Source organism: Molossus molossus, unplaced genomic scaffold (genome assembly GCF_014108415.1).
Source record: "Molossus molossus isolate mMolMol1 unplaced genomic scaffold, mMolMol1.p scaffold_m16_p_6, whole genome shotgun sequence".
NCBI lineage: Eukaryota > Metazoa > Chordata > Mammalia > Chiroptera > Molossidae > Molossus > Molossus molossus.
In genome coordinates this window covers 69145065-69167573 of record NW_023425399.1, presented here as the reverse complement: position 1 = coordinate 69167573, position 22509 = coordinate 69145065, and the positions used below count along the sequence as shown (strand labels likewise).

Sequence of the window (22509 nt, the reverse complement as noted above, 5' to 3'; positions counted from 1 at the left end):
ACAAATTGGATACAACATTCACATAGCTAATAAAGAGACTTCAGGGCTCCAGGAGTAAAATAGCAATAGATGCCTGTCCTCTGGACATCACATTCTCTTATGGAGAAAAATAAGTCATATTCTTGAATAATTTATTACTTTTCTTCAAATGAATTAAACATGTTTTAGAGTTTTTTATTTTTTGCAAACACGTTTTCATTCTTAACAAATGACTTCCATAGACAATACCCCAGAAAAATCACATTTACTTAAAGTGTGTCTCATTTCTAGATGGTCAAGAGAGGCTGCAACTTCCTCTCCCAGGTGTTTTAGTTCACAGAATTTGAGCAGGCAGCACTTATTAAAATCCAGCTTTACCAAGTAGAATGTGCAATAACAACAGCAAGACCAGTCCTAGGTTATCCATAGCCAAGGACATTGTGACTGAGCAAAGCAATTTTAGCTTAAAGACAAAGACTTTACAATCTTTCTTGTCTTTGCCATAATGCAAAACTAGACCCTAAAACTCTCCTCTCCTGAATTAATAATGGCTGCCTCTAAAGAGAAATAATAAAGAAAAAGTAATAATTAGTTGATTTGCCTTAAAATGATAAACAAAGAATTACCACATGACTCAGCAATTCCACTCTTAGGTATATATCCTGGAGAAATGAAAACATGTCTCCACACAATAATTTGTACACAAATGTTTATAGCATCATTATTCATAATAGCCAAAAAAAAAAAAAAAAAAAAAAACCAACAAAAAAACTCTCATTTCTTTCAACTGATGGATGGATAAAAAAAATGTATTTTATCCATGTAACGGAATATTATTTGGCATTAAAAATAAACTCAATATTAATATATGCTATAACATGAATAAATCTTGAAGGCAGTGTGCTGTTTTAAAAAAGCTAGTCACAAAAGATCACATATTATATAATTCCATGAATATGAAGTGTCTAGAATAGGGAGAATCTATGGAGATAGTAGATTAGTGGTTGCCCTGGGCTTGGGGTAGGAGTACTGGGAAGTGAATGTTTCTCATTGGAGTGATGAAAATGCTCTCATCTTAACTCTGTGAATGTACTAAAACCATTGAGTTGTATATTTTAAATAAGTAAATTTTATGGTTTGCAAATTATATCTTAATGAACATGTTAATAAAATTATTAATTTGTTAAAGAAACATTGTCATGTAATGTTTCTAATTATAAGGATTAGCTATGTATTATAAATTGTGAAGAAGGTAGATAGAGAGAAATGGAAAAGAGTAGGGATAACCTCAGATGTGGGGAATTAGCGATCTACCTACTTAGAGAACCATTTGTACTGTGTTTAATTATGGCTAATTTTCAATAAGACAAAACTCCAAAACCAGAGAGAGTAAGAGCAAGAAAAAACAAAGTGGAGGAGGAAGAAAAAACAAATGTGGAAGAAGAATAGAAGAAAAAAGAAAGGGAAAAAGGAGGAGGACAGGGGAGATGTTGATTAGATAACATGAAAGGGCTGATGATTCAAGAGGGAAAGTGGGATCACAAACCTTAATCCTTATGATATAATAGCAAATGATTGAGATGAGAATAAAAGTAGAATACCTGTAAAGAGATGAAAAATTGTACAAGAAGAGTTTTGAAGTGTTCAAATTAAAGGACTTTGTTTCAAACATGAGAGATGCGGTCACAATAAAGAAAGAATACAGGTAAAGAATTGCACCAAAGGGCTAAAGCACAGAATAAAATGAAGTTTGTGAATCAACAAAAAAGAATGAAGAAATCAAGGACGGTTAAAAAAAAAGCCACTTTAAAAGATATGAATTGGAACAGATAGAAGAACAAGGACAATCCCAAGGCTCAGTCCAGATGGTGTAATGTGAACAGATGAGGAGGAAGGAGGAGGAAGGGGAGGACAAGTAGCAGGAGGAGGAGCATGAAACATCAAACACACTAACTTTACCATGTTTTCCACCAAAGAAAATGATCTTCAAATTGGAAAGGGTAGGAAAAAAAAAAAACATGGTGAAGGGAAATTTAAATCCCAGGAAAACCTTTTACATGCAGATGACTCATACATTTATATTTTATTCCAGATCTCCCATGTGAACTTCAGGTACTTGACAACTTCACTTATATACCTCAAAGTACTTCATAAGCAGCACCTTCAAGTCAATCTCATTTTCTCCTCTTTCCTCCTTCACCTACCTCCTCATTGTACCTCTTCTAGTGTTCCCTACACCAGTGAATGAAAACACCATCTTTTTTTATTTAAAAAAAGTTTTTAATTGATTTTATAGAGAGAGGAAGGGAGAGAGAGAGATGGAGACATCGATGATAGAGAACATTGATGGGCCCCACCTCCTGCATGCCCCTCACTAAGGATTTGGCCCACAAACTGGGCATGTGCTCTGACTGGAAATAGAACCAATGACCTCTTGGTGCATGGGTCAATACTCAACCATTGAGCCACACTGGCCGGGCAGAAACATAATCTATTAAACATCTCAGAAACATGGGTACTTCCTTCATCCTCCACATCACCTGGTACTATAGACTTGTAATCTCTGGAAGGTGTCCACTTACTCCAATATCACTGCCACCATCCTTGTCCATTTCCTTCCACCTGGAATACTCTACTTGTCTTCTTACTGGTTCTCCTTCCATTTTACCTATCTTTTGACTTCATGGATATTTTCAGAAGGCAAAGTGAATATCAGCTTTCCCCTCTCCTACCCTCCTACACACACAAACAAGGATATAATGATTCAAAATGTTATTCCCTTTGGGAATATATCTGAAGAAACACAAAACACTAATTTGAAAAAATATATGCACCACTATGTTCATTGCAGCATTATTTACAATAGTCAAGACTTGGAAGCAGCCCAAGTGTCCATCAGTAGATGAACAGATAAAAAAGCTGAGGTACATTTGCACAATGGAGTACTACTGAGCCATAAAAAAGAAAATCTTACTTTCTGTGACAGCATGGATGGACCTGGAGAGCATTATGCTAAATGGAATAATTCAGACAGAGAAAGACAAATACCATATGTTACATTTATATGTGAAATCTAATGAACAAAATAAACTAACAAACAAAGTAGAAACAGACTCATAGATACAGAGAACAGACTGACAACTGTCAGACAGGAGGAGGTTGGGAGGCTGGGTGAAAAAGGTGAAGGGATTAAGCAAAAAAAAAAACAAAAAACCTCACAACAAAACCTCATAGAACAGGTAACAGTATGGTGATTACTGAGGGAAAGGGGGTGGGAGGAAGTAGGAGGTATAGGAGGCATAAATGATGACAGAAGAATACCTGACTTTGGCTGGTGAACACACAATACAATATACAGATGATGTATTATAGAACTGGATACCTGAAACCTATATAATTTTATGAACCAATGTCACCTTAATAAATTCAATAAAATTTTTTTTTTAAAGATTCAAAATGTAAACACAACCTCTGGGGCCCTGAATGATATAGTCCTGCAACTCTTCCCAGACTTATCTTGTACCATCTTGGTGACTTAACCATACTGGATTCATTTCTGACCCTTTTGTTTCTTTTTGCCTTCTCATGATTCCATGATTGTCTGATTTATACTGCCCTTTCTTCAAACCTAATCCCAACCATTGCTTCCTAGGGCATGCTTCTCTGAACTTCTTAAATCAATGTACTAGTACAGCATCATAATTGCCTTTGTATATGTTGAGCTAAGTAGACACTTGGGATAGGCTTGTATTTATGAGCAGAAGGTGTAGAAGGTACATGGGCCACTTCACTCTTGGCATCTTTGAAGAGACTTGCTTGGGTTGAACCTCTTAGTTAAACTCACAATGAAGAGACCCTGCCTCCTTCATTGGCCACTTTTCTAATCGGGCAAGTATGAGGGATGCATGAAGGGAAGGCAGGGAATAAACATTTTGGTTTCAGGGACCCAGCTGTCTGATCTTATGTGCAAGATATTTAGGGTTGTGCCTAGAAAGGTACGCTGGTCTTGTGAGAAGCAGAATTCAGCCATGGTCCTTCTCAAGGAAGAAGGAAACAGGTCTGATTACACTCAGGGAAGAGCTCCCACCATAAACCAATAGTAGTGCTTACCATGGTAGTACCACATTTAAACTGATTTGTGTGATTGGTCTGAGTAATGTTTATCTCCCCACTGACAATGAGGAGCATGAGGGTAGGAATCATGTCTATTTCTGATCATCTTTGTATCCTTCACATCTACACAGAGCCTGGCAGTAGTAGGCATTTAATAAATATTTTTTGAATGACTAAATGAAAGACTCTTAAATTGGCAGGCTGTGGTGAAATGATGATTTAGCATAATGGCTACTAGTAAATTCATTTAAAGCATGTGTTTTATGTTGGGTTGTAAGGATTAGTCTTATTTATAAAGTCTTAGCATTATATATTTTTTCCTGGTTAACATGGCTGTGATGTCACTACTACATGAAGATCCATTATTAAATACATACATTTTGTGTAGAAAATTAGCATGGGGAATGTTGATTTAAAATATCACAAGGTTTATTAGATTGATAACTTAATCTTCCCAATGAAGACATTTTCCTTTTTAAAAAGAGGGCATACCTAAAACCATTAAACTTAGGTTTTAGTGCCTAGGCAAGTTATATTTTTATTTACTCTAAGAGCTTTTGGGAGGACCCCAGAATCAAGGTGGGTAATCTTAAAGATTGTGAAGGGGAATATGGCACAGAGGATAAAGATAGACACATCTTTTGAATCATCCAAAGATAAAAGCTTGATGGGCCTGAATTTACAGCACAGCATTATCCTAGGACACGGTGTTAAGCATAAGATCTCTGAGCACTAAGACAAGCAGCCTGCGTTTATGCAAAAGTAGTAAGCAAAGGAACTGTGCTTAATTTTTACTTTCATTTTTGAAGATTAACTTGGTTTATAGGTAAACACATACCCTGAATTTTCTAATGCAAAGTCCTCTTTTTAGAAACAAAATAGTAAGGAAATATTTCTAAATGCTAACAAGACTGGTTTTCACAGAAACGGAATTTTCTCACTTCTCCTGGAATCCATTCCAAACAATAAAAACAACAACACAACCAAGTGAAGAGAAATACCCACAAATCATATTTTCAGCAAAACCAGCAGAAAATCCCCAAACTCCATAGTCAGAGTCAGGCAGAACACCAAAGAGGGAAGTCATAGCAATGTGGTAGGTAACTGAGAGGTATGAAGCAAACCTAGATGTAGCAGATCCTAGGAAACTCCATCGAATATATACTCCCCCAAGTGAGGACCTGAATCTCAGAGACTTGGGCTGTGGAAAAGGCCGGGACTAATGTAGGTAGTGGAGAGTAAGTGGGCCAATCTCATTAAGGGTCAGAAAAAGTCTTTCTAAAAATGACTATCATTTGGGTCCCCATGTGACAGGCACCCTGTGAGTTCGTCCATGAAGTATTTGAGGGAAAAAAGAACTAGGTTTGGTCTGAGTGTCAGAGGATGCAGACTACGTAGATGCATTATATCATGAACAGACAGTTTATAACTGCAGCAACAGCAAAAGAAGCCCTCTATTCACAAACACTAGGGAAACTACTACCCACTAGTCTCTTAAGGAAGCTTCTTCTGATTCTCTAGGAAAACGCAACTCATTCAAATCGGAGTAACATGAAAGGAATATACATGGAGGCACTCTGAGAAATATGAAGAAGAGCAGCCACAAATTTCTCATAGTGAAGATGCACTTATAAATAATGAAGATGCACAGATTTTCTATAAATAATGAAGATGCATTGGAAAAACATGTTTTCATAAAGAAGATTAAAAGAATAACCCAACAAAGCAACTACAGCTCCATATAGGGGAAGATCACAGAGCAGAATTATGAGAACTCAGGGAAGAAGTGAGAAGACAACAAATGGTTGCTGGCAGGCAGCTGGAGGATGTAAAATATGAACTGACAGAATTGAAGGAAAGTAAAGTAAATGAAGGGCCATAAAAGATAAAAATTTTAAAAATCAAAGAAATGGTACAGAGAGAAAAAGATACGGATAAGAGATACAAGAAAATATATCCAACAGCCCTGGCCAGTTAGGCTCAGCGGTTAGATCGTTGGCCTGTGGTCCAGAGAGACCCGGGTTTAGTTCCTGCTAAGGGCATGTACCTCGGTTGCAGTTTGTCCCCGGCACTGGTTGGGTCGTGCGGGTGGCAACCACTCAATGTGTCCCTTTCACGTCGATGTTTCTCTCTCTCTCTCTCTCTCTCTCTCTCTCTCTCTCTCTCTTCCTCTCTCTCCCTCCTACTCTCTCTGAACAAAAAACCAAAAAAATACCCTTGGGGAGGATAGAAAAGAAAATATATCCAACATATGCATAGTTGTAATTCCAAAGAAAATCAAAGCAATGGAACAGAAAAATTATCTTAAAATATAATTCAAAGAAGTTTTTCTGAAATAAAAAGGTTTATATTTATTTAATAAAAGGGTATTCATTTTATTAGAGAAAAGTAATCTGGAATGGCACACAAAAAGACATATCTTAGAAAAGCTTTGGAAAGAATCATTTAGGCAGTTAGGTAAAAAGATAAAATCAGGTTGAGAGAGGGAAAGTGAAGTTGACATCAGACACACCCACAGGAACATTTAACCTCAGTGCATGGTGGAGCAACATCTATAAGACATCAAGCCAAGAAAGCAGGAGCCAAGGATTTTATATCTAATCAAACTCTTCTTCAAGTATAAAGACTCAGGTAAAAAAAGGCAATGTTGAATATGCCAGAATTTGGGTAATATTGCTCAAGTGAGCCTTTCCAGGGGAAAATACTAGAGGACAAACTATAGACAGAATGATTTCAACAACAACAAAATGTCAGCAAAGAACCAATGGTCAACACTCCATGTTCATTGCAGTATTATTTACAATAGCTAAAGTACAAAATACCTAAAGAACCCAAGAGTTCATTGATGGATGGATGCATAAAAAATGTGTATATATGTAGACATAAAATGGAATATTATTCAGCCATAAAAAGAACATGGATGGGCCTTGAGGGCATTAAGTTAAGTGAAATAAGTCAGATAGAGAAAGATAAATACTGCATGATCTTGCTTATATGTGGAATCTAAAACAAAACAAAACTAAACTCTTGAGCTCATACACGTAAATAAATTGCTGGTTGCCAGAGGCAGGTGTTGGGGATGGGTGACATGGGTGAAAGGGAGTCAAAAGTTCAACCTTCCAGTTATGAAGTAAACAAGTCTTTGGGATGTAATGCACAGCCTGGGAATATAGTTAATAGTATTGTATTACATATTTGATAGTTGTTAAATAGATACAGAAAGTTCTCATCACAAGAAAAAGTTTTAAATTATGTCTGGTGATGGATAATGACTTACTGTGGTAATAATTTTGCCACATATACAAATACTGAATCATGTTGTACGCCTGAAACTAATATAATATGTCAAGTATATCTCAATTAAAAAAAAGAACCAGCAGGTTCTTTAGGTTCATTATCTTCTTAATGGATTTAAAAGAAATACTTTGAAGATGCAACCTCACATAAAGGTACTGTCAAAAATATCTATATATTTATATATCTATATCTATCTATCATCTATCTATCTATCCATCTTAAGAAATGTTTTTCTATTTCTAATTTGTTATTTTTTCTTAAATCATTACTGGCTGTTGAATATGATGACATGCCTTTCATACATATATTGAGACTGTTTTATGTTTCTCCTTTAATCTCTTAATGCTGTGAATTATGTAAATATCTTCTCCAATGTTGTTAAGCCTTCCTTTTATTACCAAATAAATCCTATCTGGTCATGTTATTGTATATTACTTACAATAATTTAATCTTATTCAAATATTTATTAAGAATTTTTGCATCAGGTTCATGAAAGCAATTGTATTAACATTTTCCTTTCTCAAATTGCCCTAGGCTGTTTAAGAATATACTAAATCTTAAAATGAATTGAACATCTCTTTTGTTCAGATCTCTAAAAGAATTTTTGTATGAAAGAAATTACCTTTTCCTTCCAGGCTTCATAAACTACTTTGGTCTGGTCTTATTTCTGAGGAAACTTTAAATTAATGTGCCAATAGTGTTTATAGTATGCTTTCTTTTTTTTTCTCACTGATAGGTTTATGCAGAGGTTCCTCATCCAGTATTTTTAAAGAACAGCAACAACACAAAAACGTTCATAGTGATTATCTCTGGGTAATTTCCATTATCTTTTGTATTTTACAAAATTTCCCCAATAAATGTGTATTAACTTTATGAACCTTCCCAATAATACCTGTAAGAAAATGATATACTTTGAAAAAAAGTAAAGACATAAAATAAAGACTGAATAGGAGATCCATAACTGGTTGACTGACTTTCCTACACGGTATATAAATATTTTCTTTAAAAACTATAGAATGGTCTCTAGTGGTATGCTTCAGCCCTTCTTTTTGGATTTACTCTGAATATTTTTTTATCATCAACTTTGATGATATATTAGACACTATTATGAGATATAACATATCCTGGGAAAATATTTAAAATATTGGATTTCAGATTTAGTATTCTCAAATTTTGACAGCAGAAACACTTCTTTTTTTGGTGGTCCAAATGGCACTTTTAGGTGGGTGAATTAGAAATAAGCTGTCTCTTCCTCAAGATTCTACTGCTATTTGCAGGAAAATTATTGTAATAAATAAATAACATTAATATAACTACTGATATAAATGATGTTCCTTAAAGTTAGTGCATAACCTGCATAACAGTAAGGGGTGACCCTGGGTTAGAAGAACATATCTATATCTGAAAGATGACATTTAATAAAAATGAAAATAATATTCTACCTTATGTAGTACTGTGCACTATCCAAGTACACAGTACAGCGTGGGAGAAACATGTCAACATGATTTCATGTGAAAAAATGGCTTGAAAATTTTATCTGATTCAGAGATAGGTTGGCATGGCTGCCAGACAAGCTGGTGCATTGATAGAAGAAGGGTGTTAATATCCAAAGATTTTTCAATAGATGCTGTGAAGTCTAAATTCTACTGTAATATTGTTCACACAATTACACTATAAGGTAAGAGGGAATTTGCTTTTTTTTGGAACAAGATATAATTTGTCATTTGGGATGCTGACAGTGCTCGAAGTCCCATGCTTAGAGAATTGCTGAAGAAACTTGGTCTTTTGAAGATGGGCCAATGAAGACTTAGGAACAAATAATAGTTTTCATTAAACTGCATGTGGAAGTGTAGTCGGATTTATTTCATATAGCTTTACATCCAAGTTAAAGGAAAGTATATTTGGATTCACAATAGAGAACTGTCCAGTGTGGCAGTTGGTACTGGAGTGAAAATTCAACAACCTCTGTAGAGGTCATTTGGTATTATGTGCAAAAATCTTTAACATTTCACATACTCTTTGATCCAGCTAGTCCACTTCTAGGAATTTCTACTGAATAAATAATTGGATGCCTCTTCAGGCACTTGTAACAGTAAAAGATGTGAATAGGTTACTAAGTAAATAGGAGGAAAGGAAAAATAAATATGACATAAACAGAACGGGGCAAAGAGAATTGGGGAAAAAGAATGAACTCAAGTGAACAGAAACTGCTATTCTAATAAGTACAGGGGTGAAAAAGAGAGTGAGATATTATTAGAAAATTGCCAGTCAAAATAAGGTTGAATGCAGGCCACTGAGGCAATGGCCCATTTTTTTAATTAGATGAGAGAATTGTGATTGCTAAAATAAAACTTAGATTGAGGATCTCTAGTGAAGTGAGGTCAACAAAAATAGCTAATGGGTGGGAAATTACTTTAGTCATTTGAAAGTAAAGAAACCTATTATTAATGGGTATCAAATTGTTTATAATGTAGAGAGAGGAACTGGATTATTATATACTGAATACTGCATTAACAGAGGGCTTCAGGGGGTAGTGTGCTAAGGAAATGCTTGCTGTCGAAGTGTGCACTCCTGGTCAGACAACAACAGTACAGACATTTGTGATTATCTCCATCTGAAAATAATGGAAAAACAAAAATATTTCTGCAAAATAATTATTCAAAATTAGTATATTTAAATGAAGATATTAAGATTTACTTGGACTTCTTTTTTTGAAATAAAGAATAGTGCATAATATTTGGGAATACTAACTAGAAAAAAAGTTTTCACATTGATCAAACAACACTTACTACATTACTTATAATGTTGAAAAGTTGTAAAAATATTCAAATGCCAAGTAACTGAGAAGTGAATAGTGAGTAGAGAAATAAATAACCATGGTGTATGAGAACATTTTAGTAGCTATACATATTTTCATTATAATAATACTTTTAAAAATAATAAGCATTTTAAAAAATGAACAGAATGAATATGCATACAATGTGTACAAAATGATTTTTACCCTATCACTTTAGGGAAATTGTTGGCAAATACAATAGTTACTTCCTAATTGCCAGATTCATCAATAGGCTTTTCATTCCTTATCTGACTCAACTACTCTTTGGTGGTTGATCTTGTTGAACTATCCCTGCTCTTGAAATCCTCTTCTTCCTTCTTTTCCATGCAGTTTTATTTTCCTTTCTATCTTTTGGACTCTTTATTATTGCTCTCCTTCGGCTTCCCGTCTGTGCTTTAAAGTCTGTGTAGCTCAGGAAATTGGCCTGTGCTGCCTCTTCTTCTAACTTACACATGCCCTGATGTGATCTCATTCACTCAAACTCTTCTCTGCCGATGTGGTAACTCCCAAATGAGCTTTCTCCATTCCTGTCATCTTCCTGAACTTCAGAATCATAAATCCAGCTGCTGTCTCTTCTCCTTTTTCCTCACATGAGAATTTCTGACTAACCTGATACTTTAAGATAAGTATGAAGATATTTTCACTTCTCTCCATCTTTTTTTTAAAATTTATTTTTCTTTATTGATTTTAGAGAGAGTGGAAGGGAGAGGGAGAGAGAGAGAGAAATATAGAAGAGAGAGAACATCCATTGGCCACCTCCCACATGCCCCCAACTAGGGCCTGGGCCCACAACCTGGGCACGTGCCCTGACTGGGAATTGAACCGGTGACCTCTTAGTGCATGGGTCGACACAACCACTGAGCCACACTGGCAGGGCTATCTTTATTGCTTTTACTTTTATTGCTTGAACCACAATAATCTCTTATCTAGATTACGTAATAACCTCCCAAATAGTTTTGAATAAATGAATGATTGCCTATGGGACATCTTCAACAAGCACATCAGATCCAAAATGTCTAAAAGTAAATCATTTTCTCCATTTAAACTTATTCTTTCTCCCATATTATCTATCAAAATTGGAGGCACTGATGTACACCCAATTTTTCAAACCATAAAAATTTTTTTCATTTCTCCTCTTCTCTGACAACTCAATCATTCAATCTCCATGTCCAGGCAATTATATTTCATTTATTTATTTGAAAATTTTTGTTATTAATTTATTTTTGTTACAGATGTTTCTCCTTCCCCCCCTTGACACCCTTCCTCCACCCCCTCCCACTCTGTCCCCAGCTTTGTTGTTCATGTCTATCAGTTATGCATATAAGTTCTGTGGTTTATCTTTCTCCATCCTTCTGAGGATTGTCAGTCTGTACTCTACTTCTATGACTCTGGGTCTATTTTGTTCATCAGTTTGTTTAGTTCATTATATTCCAGAAATAAGTGAGATCATGTGATATTAGTATATTTATATTAAGATACTAAGATTTACTTGGACTTCTTTTTTTTGAAATAAATACTTTCTTTTTGAAAGAAAGAATTTGTCTTTCTGTGCTTGGCTTGTTTTGGCTAGAATGATACTTTCCAGGTCCCTCCATGTCATCCGAAAGGATAAGAGATCTTTGTTTCTAACAGCTGCATAGTATTCCATTGTGTACATGTACCACAGTTTTTTTATCCACTTGTCTACTGATGGACACTTGGGCTGTTTCCAGATCTTAGCTATTGTAAATAGTGCTGCTATGAACATATGAACATAGGGGTACATATATCCTTTCTGATTGGTGTCAGGCAATAATATGTTAAACATGTCTTCTCCTTTTAAAAAATTCTTACCATCAGAATCCCTCCCTTCCTTAGTACAATGAGAGCTCCTTGAGGACTGGAGTCTGTCTTTTTTTCAACTTTGTATTCCCAGTCTTTATTAGCGTGCCTGATGTATAGTTAGTGTTCCTTGAATTAAAAATAATATTATGTACAACAAAAAACAAAAAGCATAGAACATAATAATTGAAAATGTATAACATGTATATATTTACATTTATAGCTATTGGAAGGAGTTTTCAAGTGATATAAATAATTGCTGTTTTACTGTAAAATGAATAATAAACATTTTAGATAAAAATAAGCAGCAAATATTTAATTGAGTCTAGAAGAATCTAGACTCAATTGTTTTAAATAGCCGGAGTTTAAAATAGAATAACATAGTTTGATTAATCTAAATAGTTTAAAATAGTAAAATAGTCTAATAGTTTAAAAAAGTCTATCAAACAGAAATTGATGGTCTTCCATTCCACCTCCACATAAAATAAATATTCAGGAGCCACGGAATATATACAGTGATCTCATTTAGCTGATGTGCACTGGATGGATGATTTCACACAAGTTTCATGCACGACTTAAAAAATGATATTTGGTTTTAAATACATAAAATGCATTAGGTGGTAGATTCTGTATTAGGCAGAATAATAGTTCTCTGAAGATGCCCATGTCTTAATTCATGGGACCTGTGAATGTGTCACCTTCCAAGAGGGACTTTGCAGATGTAATTAAGTTAATGATCATGAGATGGGAAGGCTATCGTGCTTATCTAGGTGGTCCAATTGCAACTACAGCAGTCTTTGTAAGTGAAAGACAGAGATGAGAGAGTCAGAAAAGGGGAAGTGACCCCAGAAGCAGAGTCAGAGTGAGGTGATTGCTGGCTTTGAAGATGAACAAAGCACCGAGGAGTCAAGGAATACAAGCTGCCTCTAGAAGCTGGAAAAAGCAAGAGAATGAATTCTCCCCTAGAACCCCCAGAAGGGAATAAGCATTGCTATACTACGGTTTTAGCTTATTGAGACCCACTTCAGACTTCTGACATTCAAAACTGTAAGATAAATTCATGTTATTTTATGCCGTGAGGTTTGGTACCTTGTTACAGCAGCAGTAATTAACAAATACAGATGCTATAGGATTTCATTCCATCAAAAGCCTGACTGAATGAAATTGTGATCTCTAGCAGTGACTTCTGCAATGGCTCTGAAATCTACTTCTTGTTGTTTCATTTTACATCACTACCACCATATTTTCAGACTTAATAAAAATAATAGCATTTATTGAGGCATTATATAAATGTCCCTTTTCCAAGTATTGTTCTATGCTCTTTACATTACATTAACTCATTTAATCCTTTCAACAACTCTGTGTGATATGTATTATTATTTTCTCCACATTTCAGAGGACACCAAGGCGGAGAGAGGTTATATATGCACTCAAAGTTAAATAATCAGTAAAACACAGGGTTGAACACAGCCATCCGACTCCAAAGCTGTACTTTCTCTCTTCCTAGAACTAACTTCATGGCCTTCAAATAGCATGGCAGTCAATGAAGGTGCACCCTCACCAGTCTGCTATTTATATTTACTCACTCTGCTGATACCTAGTGTAGTAGACACTTTTGACTCCCATGATCTCCACCCCCTGGTGTCACACCTGTGAATATGTTATATTTCATGGCAAAGGGTCTTTGCAGATGCCATTGGTTATTAATCAGTGATCTTAAAATAGGTAGATCATTCTGGATTAATCTGGTGGACCCAAAGTAATCACATAAGACCATAAAAGAAGAGCTTGTTATTTTATGACAATAAAGTAAAATAAAACAAAACAAAACAGAAGAGCTTTCTCCTGCCTGGATGCAAAAGCAAGATGTGGCCGACTAGCGAGAGAGATTCAAAGCATGATAAAAATTCAATGTGCCATTTGTTGGCTGGCAGATGATGGGACCTCAGTTGTATAGTTACAAGGAACTGAATTCTTCTATCTACTTCAACACATTTGGAAGCGGAGTCTTCCCCAGAGCTTTCAGATAAGAGCCCAGGCCAGTTGGTAGCTTTATTTCAGCCTTGGGAGACCTTGAGCACAGCACTCAGCTGAGCCAGGCTGTGCCGACTTCTGATCCATGAAAATACCCATCTTTTATTTTTATTTTTTGAAATATATTTTTATTGGTTTTTTAGAGAGAGAGGAAGAGAGAGAGAGATAGAAACATTGATGTGAGAGAGATGCATCAATTGGCTGCCTCCTGCATGACCCCTACTGGGGATTGAGCCTGAAACCCAGGCATGTGCCCTGACCAGGAATCGAACTGGGACCTCTCAGTCCATGGGATGACACTCAATCCACTGAGCCACACCTGCTGGGCAAAAATGTTCACCTTTTAAATCTGTCTGACTGTTCTCCTGCAAAACTCTGAACTGAGCTGGCTGCTGAAATAACTGTGTAGACATGTGCTCTTTATTTATTCTTCTCTCCCTTCCTCTCTCTCCCTTGGACCTTCACTCTCTCCTGCCTGTGACCATCCACCCACCATCTGCTCACCCACCACCATCCATCCATCCATCCATCCATCCATCCATCCATCCATCCATCCACACATAAATGGTGTTTGCTAGGCACTAAGTTAGGCCTGAGGGATGCAGGATTGAATTACTGAGAGATTAATAAACATGATAAAATGTTAAGAGAAATCTCTCTCGACATGCTTTCATGGAAATGACGGCAAAGCTTCAGAGATACAACATCTCCAACGGGGAAATCTCCCTTGTGCTCTACCCTTCCTTTCCTAAACCTCAAGCTGGAGTTCTTGTTCCCATAAACATCCATATTCTCTTTTCAGGTATCTTTATGCTTCTTACTTTGCCTTGTATTATATTTATTTAACTACCTAGTGTCCCACTAGACTATAAACTCTCTGCCAGTAGGAACTATTTTACAAATCTTTGAATTTCCCCTCTCCTCTCAGCCCTTGTACACAGCAGATCTTCCTTTTTTTTGCTATTTAAATGGATCACTCAGGAAAAGCTTCTTCACAATAAATCCTATTACAAGCTTTACTTTGTAACAGGATATTCAAGTTCCAACTGAGGATCTACGTATTTCAGGTAATATGCTCCCATAATAACTCTTTAAAAACTGCGCATTCTTCAAATTATTCTAAGGTTATAACCAAGAAAATTTTTTTCTAACTGTTATAAGAAAGAAGAAAAGTCATCAATATTAAGTGATTTTTAAATGATCTAATCAAAAAAATTACCATGATATTTAACAATATCATGATTAATGGCTCTTTATCTCTTTTGTGAATAAAAGTTAAGGACTTTTCTCCCAAGGAAAATGAATATAAAATCTTCACTCCCAAATTTTTAATATAATGTTAGAAATTTACTGAACCCCTGGAGTTTATTCTTTCCCACCCTAAATTTCCACAGCCCAACCTAAGAACACCTGAATTAGGTGGGTAGGATGCCCAGTCTTTCTGCATCTGAGTTCTCCTCAATCCCCTTCCTCATCCTCCATCCCACTAAAGGGTCTTCTCAAGGTGGGATTACTTCAGAAGTCAGTGGAGCTGCTCCTCAGTTCTGTTTTTGGGTTGTCTCAACCCTAGGAGTAACCTCCCTGTGAATGCTCGAGGCCTGGAAACCCTCTGAGAGTCTCCATTAGGGATTCCTGCCTTAGTAAACTTTTCTAGAAAAGTCTTTTCTGAATAGTAAGGTTTTCCAACTGGTCCGTGACCAATGACATTTTTCTGGCTTGCTGGACTGAAGTGATCTTTCTCTTTCGAAGCCTCAAATATGGCCCCAAAAGACTTGGTTTCAGAGAGCAATATGAGGAAACATGGTTTTTGAAGCTTGATAAGTACACAAATGAGGCTAGACAGCACATTTTTGGTTATACCAATTTCCCTAAAACAGAACACTACTCTGAATAAGGTTAAAGTAAACACTGCCCTGGAAAACCCATAGTGAGTAGGGTCTCTCTAGAAAGCTCTTGCCCTTTGGTCAAAAGCAGGAGAATGTTAGGTAGGCAGGCGTGTCTCAGGTAAGGTGCAAAGGGTTACCTGCTGGTAGGGGAGATTGGCACCAGGTGTGTGACAGGCTGTAGCAGAAATTACTAAGCCTTGCCAACTTCTGAGTCCATCTGCACCCAGACTCTGCTCCTAAAAGTGCCAAAGCATTGTAATTTACAAATAAATATGAGTAGGAGGAATGTTTTTCATACTTCTTTTATAAATGAGGAAGAGAATCACAGATGAGGCTTAGTGTCGAGACAGAGCTTTGGTACAAAGCTCACAGTGTGAATGGAAATATTAGTCCAGGTACTTCCTGGTTGGCTAATGGTCAGTCAGGCACACGATACCAAATAGGAGCAGAGCAGAGCTCCTGGAAGGGCCAGAGCCAGGGCTGACTGCAGACCAAGGGAAATAAGACACGTCCAGCACAAAGCTTCTCGTGCATGACGTGTGACTGATAAACGTCGTGTGAGGACCTGGGCAAACCCCAGGCCAATCTTCGTGTTTTTAGTGATAAATCGGCTGTCATTGAAAACTAGGTACTTTATAAAATTCATTCCTCAAAATGACTCCATGAGGTGAGTCTTTTTGCACATGAAGAAACAATAGTTTGGAGTGGCGGAGTGGTTTATGTCATGCACCTCGTGAGTACACGCTGGCTGCGCTCACCCAGGGCAGCCCTCACTGTCTGAGCCTCCTGGCCCACGCTCTCGGAGAAGGACCGGCGGCTCTGCCACTGCTCAGCACTGAGACATCACAGCCCGAGGTGCCTCCTCAGGGCAAACCCAACCCTAGTAGATATCAAAATATTAAAATAGGCACAAACACACAAAAACCAACCCAAAACAAGAGGAATGCTGTCTGATAGAGCTTTTTGCAACGAAGGCATTGTTGTCTATTTGCATTGTCTAATATGGTAAACACCAGCCATACATGGCTACTGGACACTAGAAATGTGGCTACTGTGACTGAACAACTAAAATTTTATCGTTATTTAACTTTAGTTAATGTAAATTTAAATAGCCACACGAGGCTAGTGGCTACCATATTGGACAGCATAGAACTAGACTATTTGATTTAAAAGGAAGACAAGTGGCCATCTGCCCTCACTTTACCAAACAGGAAAATTTCCTTCACTCTGTCCCTGATATGTTCATCTAGTCTTTCATTACACATTTTTAATAACAAAAAACTCTTCACCTTACTTGGGGCCTGATACCTTTGCTAGAATTTGTCCATGCTCTTTCTCACCATCACACCATTGCTTGTCCTGAAAAATTCTGCCTAGAGCGTTAAATTGCTTGGGCTGGACCACATCCTCCATCTTTGGGAAATTTGAGTTGTTTTTTTTTGGTGGTACGTGTCCCTAGTGGGGACCGAACCCAGGACTCTCTGGTCCGCAGGCCAATGCTCAACTGCTGAGCCAAACTGGCCAGGGCGGAAATTTGAATTTTTTGAAAATCCTCACTCAAGGATATTTTTTCCATTTATCTTCAGATAGAATGGGAGGAAGGAAGGGGGAGAGAGAGAGAGAGAGAGAGAAACATCGATGTGAGAGAGACACATCGACTGGTCACCTCCTGCGCTACCCCGACTAGAGCCGGGGACCAATCGCAACCAAGGTACATGCCCTTGGCCAGAACTGAACCTATGACTCAGTCCAACGCTCTAACCACTGTGAAACCAGCCAGGGTGGGAAATTTGAGTATTTTAGAAAAAATGATTTCATTATTATCTTGTCGAACAGAGATTCAGTCCTGTCCCCCATGTATTTATTCTTACCAGCCAGGTGGTTGGCTATCTAGATGTTCTTTTCCTTCCCCAAGTTGGTCTTCAGCCCTTTCCCTCTTTTATCTGGTCACCACTCCTGGAGTTCAATATGGTCAAGCAGGTGCTAAATAAATCTTGGTGGAATGAAAGACTTGTTGAGAACGGAAGTTCTATTAAATCATTCCACAAAATTTTTCATTCTACACTCATAATCTTTTAGATGATGCAATGGGATTACATATTATAGTGCTTGGGTAGATTCCTCACTGGTTGCAACTAATAAAGACAATGCTACATTCTATCCATTCATTAATCCAATAAAACTGTCACAAATGTAAGTGAGATTAAATTGGCATGGTTTCATTTTAGTGAATTCTTTCATTTCTTAGTCATTTAAAAATCCCTAATAAGTGAAGTATTAACATTTTATTTTTATGCATGGGGATATTTTATAAAATATTGAACCAAGAAAAAGTGAAGGCTGTGGAACATATTAAGACTGTATTCATTACTTTAAAAACTTCCTCTGGGCTTAAACACATAAGGAAGGGCATTAAATACAGGCTTCCTAGAACATGAAATTATCTGCAATGAGCTACATGTACATTAGGAAAAAATCCAAAATAAGCTGAGAAGTAGGATAAGAAAGACTATATTGACTTCCAAGTTCATTATTGAATATGGCACCTTTTAGCTGATGGATTTCAAAAGTTTGAGCATTCTGTATGATTATTTATCAGACAAATTTAAACTCGACTAATATTTGCTAATAGCACTACTTATGCATTGGATATAGGCAGCTGCCTCTAAGCTTACACACATGCGTGCTCTGCCCTGGATAGTATATGTCTCAACTTCGTTATACTTTATAAGGTAATTTAGAAGCATTCTAAAGGCAGACCTTTACGGAAACATATCTTTTCCTTCAGACCTAGAGTAATAATTTAAAAAATAGTAAAATTAGTGAACTCCTCCAATATTTAGTTAACAATCTGGGTTATATGGAGCTCATGCACCAAACAGAATTCTGGCTCACAATAAGCCTGGGAAATAACTATCTGGTCCTCCAAAAGGACAAAATATAAAGCACACTGATTTAGAGGAATTGTGTTTGGGGATCCTTAGTTTACTTCCTCATCATTTCAATGAAATTACTTCTTAAAGAAGCAAGCATCCCCAAGTTAATCCAAGTAAAGGATAGAAAATGGGAAGACAGTGCTTATTTGGACATAACCTTGTAGTGTTTTAACAATGTTATAAACTACAATCAGGTTGGTAGTCTCAAGGGGTCAATAGTATTATTTCTCATGGAAACAAACACACAAAAAAGCAAAAACAGCCATGAGCAATGGTTCTTTCATAGGCTGAGATAAAAGTTTCCAGTTATATAAAATGATATTGTTCTAATACAATTTAACATTTTATATATCTGACTTTGTAAAAGAATCTCATACATTCCTTGCTTTCTAACTTGGCTACTCTCCAAACTACACTTAGGTTTACATTTAAGCATAAAGGTAGGACCTGTTTTTTAACCATAGTTAATCATTTAAAAAAATTTGTATTAAAATAAATTCTCACCAAGAAACATTCCTGCAGGAAAAGATCAAAGGGACTATTTACACAGCAGAGCAGCATGATGTGGAAAGTGAACAGATTTTGGAATGAGACTGATCAGATTTTAAATCTTTGTTATGTTACTTAATAGCAGCATAATCATGAGCACATTAATTACTTCCAATTCATAGGTTACGAACAATTACCTCAGAAACTTTCAGAAATAAGGACAATATATGTTCAAGCATAGGGCCATAGACTTTCTTCATAAATTATAGTTCTCCTTTTCCTCCCCTTCTACCCCTCCTCCTTCATCTTCTTCCTCTTCTTGCCATCATTTATTATCACATGAAGTGCATCCTGCATGTGATAGAAGAGCTCTAGACAAGATATCAAGGGGCCTTGTGTTCTTAGTAAAGTGAACCCCTCTCTCTGGGTTTCAACTGAGGAATAGGGTATGAGGGTGACATAATTGTCTGCTATAGCCAAGAAATGATTCTGTAATGTGAGTCAATCATGAGCTCTTGGCAACCCATGCTCAGCTGTGTTTTCATGAAGGACAGGGCACCAGGACTGCAGCCTGGGAGAGCTGTGGATTAAACTCACCAAGTTTGGGACAGTTGCTTAACATTTTTTAGACTTTATCAGGGTTTTCTGATTTATTTGATTTTTTAAGAGTAGATACAGACTACCCCTCCCCACCCTGGTCATTAAACTCTTTTTTTGACGGCTTAGATCTGCTTATTGGGGTAGGAACAGGCAACAGTTTTCCAATTGTGCTTTGGGGAACAACCCCCCCCCCCCCCAGGAGAAGTTGAATGTAGGGCAGTGGATGGAGGAAGGGGATTTGGATTTGAATACTCCTCTTCTTTCTTCAATAGAAGTAGCTCTGTTTTAAATTATTTTATATGAACAAACAATTTCATGATTAAAAAGTCTAAAATGCACTGAGCTAACTGATCTTTGAAGTTCTTTCCAACACCAGCTTATATTGACTGTGCACGTTCACTGGGAGTTCATAGAGAAGAAAGGCACAACGAGATGCACTCTCCAGAAACTATAGAAGAGACCAAGCCACAACCAAATTAGTCCCAGGGCCTAGAATAAAAAAAGCAGGGGGTGGGGCAGGAGGCAGAATTTCTTGAGTACACAGAACATTAAGATAAATGAATACTTTGTGCTACATGACTGAGCAACACTAACAGGATAAGAGGAAGATGTCCTACTGTCCCTGCTTCTGCATGACGCTCTACAGCTGAGGAGTCATTAGAATGCCAGTTAATTTCTCCAGGCCTCAGTTTCCTCATCTGTAAACTCATGGTTTCCCATTCAAAATTATATAAAATATAAGAAGTTAGGGGAAGAAAAGCAAAGAGGAAGAAAGGAAAAGGGAAAAGTACTGCTAAGCCCAATTCTCTTTTACTCAAAATGGTGCAGGATGTGAGAAGGTGGAAGTAGGTGGGAGTATAATCAACTTCTCATGTCTGATTTCTAAGGCTGTTTCAGTAAGACCAGTGAGAGACGATATTAAGGTCTTGCTTAGCATAGGTACAGTCTTCCAGGGAGTTCCATAGTACCATTCTGGGAGCTTTAGTGGTGTTGAGAATGGGAGTGGGGGTGAGGGTGGTAGGAGACAAAGAGAAGGCGGGCCAAGACAATAAAAGTGTTCTGTAAGCAAGAAGTTCCATGGAAGTAGTTTCAAATTACCTGTTATGAAATAGCTATAGGAATTGGTTACCAATAAAATCTAATAAATAACAGTTGGTTTGGGGATTTTAAAAAAAGCAGTATGTAGCAGGGCCAGTGTGGCTCAATGGCTGAGCATCAACCCATGCACCAAGAGGTTGCCGGTTTGATTCCCGGTCAGGGCACATGCCCAAGTTGTGGGCCTGATCCCTAGTTCAGGGGCATGCAGGAGGCGGCCAATTGATGTTCTCTGTCATCGATGTTTCTATTTCCCTCTCCCTCTTTCTTACTCTCTCTCTAAAATCAATAAAGAAAAAACAATATAAAAAAGCAGTAAGTCAAAATATGTATTTTTAAAACAAATATGAAAGCTCATATGAGATATATTTTTTATTTTTGGTTCAGTTCATGAGATCATCTAGCATGAAATAAAGTGTTTCTTTTTCTGTGCAATGATTGCATAAGTCAAATATGGCAAAGCGACCTACACAGCAATTTTCGGCCCATGGATCTGAGTTTTCATAAACCTCACCATTCACTCCTTATAGAGAGTTCTTGTTTCTGGTGGATTTGTTTTACCTCCTTTGTGAAAGCCTCAGAGAGAAGGCAGCAAGCAGGAAAATCAGCTATTTATAGACTTTTTTCAACTAAAAGTGTCTGCTCAGCGTGCCATGGAATACTTCCAAGAGGTGGGAGAACAGGAAACTATCTAAAATCAACTAGAAGGCTGGAGGAGTGTTATGGGGGAACGATTTTACATAGGAGGCATTTTCAGAAAGCTCAGTTTTCATTTGCAAACAAATGACAGTTACTTTCCTTGACACCTCCTGAGTTACAGAAAAGCAAGCTCAACTTCTACTAGTTAAGAAGAGTAAGGAAAAAAAAAAGACAAATTCTCTAAGGATTACAAGTAGTTAAGATCCTTTAAGGAACTTTAAAGGAAAAGTCTTGAGGGAGTGCCTCTCTCTGTATGTATTTGATGCTGGAGGGTCATCAATTAAGACCAATGCCCATAGCACAACTTGGGCTAGCAGATGGCCTTCTAAGTGTGGGTTGCAGGTCCTGGGTGACCTAACAGAAGTCTGACTGTGCCCACAGGAGGATCTTTATCTTCGCTCATTTCCACTCTTATAATGAAAAGTGGCAAACCATTTGCTCAAGTTTTCATAATTAAGAGTCATAATTTTATTAAATTGTACTCCACAGTTCGCATGAATTCTGATTGATTTTGTTTTTATTGTTTTAGTGGTAACGTGGAAGCAGGTGAGGTAAGGAGTCTCTGCACCACCAAAAATATGTGGCTGCCCGAGAAAGTCTGAGCTCCCCATGGTCCTGTGAAGAAAAGAGTTTCTGAGAGAGAACTAGCTTCAATGTTAGTTTGATTTGTTGGAATTAATGCAGCCTTATAAGTATGATGTAGTTGGCTTCAGAGAATGGAGAG

The 22509-nt window shown here is 37.1% G+C and overlaps 1 protein-coding gene across 6 annotated transcripts in view; it reads right to left on the bottom strand.

Annotated features, from left to right (window-relative positions):
* The window catches only part of DLGAP1 (DLG associated protein 1), a 329410-nt gene that overhangs the window by 297047 nt on the left and 9854 nt on the right, over positions 1–22509 (bottom strand). The window lies entirely within an intron of this gene.